At 35.7% G+C, this 4,039-nt stretch overlaps 1 protein-coding gene across 4 annotated transcripts in view; it reads right to left on the bottom strand.

Moving 5' to 3' along the window:
• Positions 1-4,039, bottom strand: part of GPR174 (G protein-coupled receptor 174) — a 54,707-nt gene that overhangs the window by 22,661 nt on the left and 28,007 nt on the right. The window lies entirely within an intron of this gene.

The following is a 4,039-nucleotide window of genomic DNA, read 5'->3' as shown; positions in this document are numbered from 1 at the left end:
TCTATATGTAAATTTGTCAGCCATTGTGGGTGCTGTGTTGCTTCCTGCAGTTGCCTCAGTGTTTATGCTGAGGGCTGGGGGAGGGAAATGGTGCCAGCCAGCTCCTTTGTTCAGAGTTACCTCCATGAATACAGCCTCTCAGAGACATGTTCTGAGAAGAGTGAATAGTTTCCCCATGTGTGACCCAGACACTCTTAAAATTGTCAGATTGCTGTTTTCACACTGTCCACTCCCTTCCTTCTCTCCAGGAGCAGAACAGTTCCCTCCAGGCTGTGTAACAGCCAAGCCCACTGACCTTTAAAACTGCAGGTTTTAAGCTAGAGTGGCTGCAAAAACTCAGGAAAGTCACCTTCTATGATGTTCAAGCCAATGTCTTTGCACAAACATTCTCCTTGTGCATTCACCTGTGTGATCCTCTCTCACCCTTCTCTGCAAACATGGTTCCCTCCCTTTGCAGCACCTGCAATACGTTTCTCCTCTAAACCATGTCTCCATACTTTCTAACTTCTTTGATGTGGTCTCTTTTCTCCTTTAGTTGTGGAGTTTGTTCTGTCCGTCCTCAGGTCTATTTATGGGGTATTATTATGATTTGATAGCTAACAAATTGTGTTCCTGGGATGAGGCAAGCCTAAGGTACTCCTCCTCTGCTGCCATCTTCCGTTCCTCCTTCCTCATTTCTTCTTTGAAGTGTGTAGGTTTAACCAAATAACTTTATAAGACTCTTTTAGCTCTAATATTGTACCATTTTACTTCTGGTTTTTATTATTTTTTAAAACATTTTTCAATGTTTTATTTATTTCTGAGAGAGAGAGAGACATCATGAACAAGGGAAAGTCAGAGAGAGAGGGAGACACAGAATCGAAAACAGGCTCCAGGCACCAAGCTAGCTGTCAACACAAAGCCCGACATGGGGCTCAAACCCACGAACCAGGAGATCATGATCTGAGCCGAAGTCAGATGCTTAACCGACTGCGCCACCCAGGTGCCCCTACTTCTGGTTTTTAAATAGCCCTGATATTCCATGCCGTAATTATGTGTGGATACATATATAATTATTGCATAATATACAAATATTTTATAAATAATAAGGCATCATTTATATTTGACAAGAGTGTGGGAATCTGGAACCACTCTGTCAGAGGGGAAGTAGTTGGGAAGATGGGTAGAATAAAGGGATTAAGAGGTACAAATTTGGAATTGTAAAATAAGTAAGTCATGGAGATAAAAAGGACAGTGTAAGTAAAACAATAATATTGTAATGATACTGTATAGTGCCATATGGTGACTATAGTTATGGTGAGCACTGAGTACTCAATGTATAAGATTGTTGAATCAATTGTTCTACATCTGAAACTAACATAGTGTTGTATGTTTATTACATTTCATATAAAAATCAGATTCTGCCATTGACTAGCTCTGTGACATTAAGCATGTTAAGCAGTTCTATTTTTCAATTTGCTTCATCTGTAAAATGAGTTAATAATGCTTAACTCTGTGAATATTTAATGAGTTAATATTTCTAAGTTTCTATAGTAAGTCCTATATAAATCTATTCTTACAAATAAACAAATTGTTAGCATTTTACATAGTGTAAAATAACTTTATGTATGTCTAAATATTGTAGCCGAAGACTGAATACAGACTAATGTCTTCAGGAGGAAATCATTAAAGCAAATTATATATATTTGCATACATAGCTTTTGTTTATTAGTAGAATGTTCTATTTTGTTGTTTGTTTAGTTTAGTTTTGTTTTGTTTTGTTTTGTTTTGTTTTTTTGGATAGTAGTTATAGTTGACTATTTATCTTTATCCCTCAAGCCTGAAGTTGTGTCATGACAGGGGTCCTTTAGGGCTATTAATAAATAAAAATGTACTTGAATTTACCCCAGTTAACTTAAATTTTATATCACAACGGTAACTTAGGTTTAACCTTCACTTTCATTTGTTAATACCTCCAACTGAGGAATGGTACATAACTTTACAGTACTTTATTTTTCCCACAAACACATATACTAAATACTTAAGTGTAAACATATTCACATACAGGGAATACGAGCACTCTAAAGAGTTGTTAATTATTAAAACCCAGACCTCATAGGTAGAGATATAAGTGAATATAACTGTGTTTAAGGTCTTTTTCTTTCTATGTTTATGTGATATATGCAGTCATTTTATTCCTGATGTTTTGAAGTATAATTAACATGCAGTGTTATATCAGCTTCAAGTGTGCAATATAGTGATTCAACAACTCTATACATTATTTACTGCTCATCACGATGTTTTCCCTTAATCCTCTTTATATACTTCACTCATACTCCCACCACCACCCCGCCTACCAACCACTAGTTTGTTCTCTGTACTTAAGAATATGTTTCTGGGGACGCCTGGGTAGCTCAATCAGTTAAACATCCGACTTCGGCTCAGGTCATGATCTCACAGTTCGTGGGTTTGAGCCCCGCATCGGGTTCTGTGCTTATAGCTCAGAGCTTAGANATATTAGTGAAATCATATGGTATTTGTCTTTCTCTGACTTATTTTGCTTAGCATAATACTCTTTATTTTTTTTTTAATAGTTTATTGTCAAATTAGTTTCCACATAACACTCAGTGCTCATCCCCACAAGTGTCCTCTTTATTTTTTAATATTTTTATAGTTTTTATTTATTTTTGAGACAGTGAAAGATAGAGCATGAGTATGGGAGAAGCAGAGAGAGAGGGAGACACAGAATCTGAAAAAGGCTCTAGGCTCTGAGATGCCTGCACAGAACCCTATGTGGGGCTCGAACCCACGAACCTGAGCCGAAGTTGGACTCTTAAACGACTGAGCCACTCAGGCGCCCCTAGTGTAATACTTTTTAGATCCATTCATGTTGTTGCAAATGGCAAGATCTTCTTTTTCTTTTTAATGGCTGAGTAATATTCATGTGTGTGTGCGTGCGCCTGTGCGCGTGTGTATGCGTGTGTATGTGTGTGTGCGTGTGTGTGTATACACTTCTTATTCATTCATCTATCACTGGACATTTGCATTGCTTACATAATTTGTCTGTTCTAAATAATGCTGCAGTAAACAGAGGAGTTCCTATACCTTTTTAAATTAGTGTCTTTGTTTTCTTTGGGTAAATATCATAAAATTTCTAGAAGAAAACATAGACACCAATTTCTTTGACATTGGCCATAGAATCATTTTTCTGTTTGTCTGTCTCCTCTGGCAAGGAAACAAAAGAAAAATTAAACTATTCAGATAACACCAAAATAAAAAACCTTTTGCACAGTAAAAAGAAAAAAAATCAACAAAACAAAAAGACAACCTGCTGAATGGAATAGAAGCAGATATATGCAAATGATGTATTCAATATCCCATTAATATCCAAAAATATAGTTTAAAAACCATAAAAGTAAACACCAAAAATCCATAAATAATCTGATTTTTAAAAGGACAGAGGGCCTGAACAGACATTTTTCCAAAGAAGACATACGAATGACCAACAGACACATGAAAAGATGCTCAACATCACTAATCATCAGGGAAATGCAAGTAAAAATCACAATGAGATTTGCTGCTGATATTTCTTAAATGAGTTAAATATTATACAGGTCCTATTACAATGGTTAGATATCTAGACTGGTGTTTCAATAATGCATTTCTTCTAAGAATAGACATACAGAAAAAGGAGCAAAAGGAAACATAGTAAACTCTCTCTCTCTCTGTCTCTCCAAAATCCACATCTTCAGAATCTGTTCTAAGATTCAATGACCTTTAAGCTTACCAATCAATAAATAGACACTTGCTTATTATTCATGTGATTCATTTCAACTACTGTATTATTTTTTTCTCAGTAAATGGCATCCCTTTCCTCAACACACACATATTACTTTGTACTGTATAACTAGAGTGGACAATATATGCTGAGTGATATTTGTGTAATTTTTTGTTTGCTTAATAAAGTCAGGATCAGCATGACTCATTTTTCATTTTGTCTCAGTTTCCAATATGACTCAGCAAGGCAGTATTTTAAAGAATATAACATCCTAACAAATAC

Source organism: Crocuta crocuta, unplaced genomic scaffold (genome assembly GCF_008692635.1).
Source record: "Crocuta crocuta isolate KB4526 unplaced genomic scaffold, BGI_CrCroc_1.0 scaffold741, whole genome shotgun sequence".
NCBI lineage: Eukaryota > Metazoa > Chordata > Mammalia > Carnivora > Hyaenidae > Crocuta > Crocuta crocuta.
The sequence above is the reverse complement of the archived record's forward strand: the minus strand, read 5'-3'. Positions and strand labels throughout refer to the sequence as shown.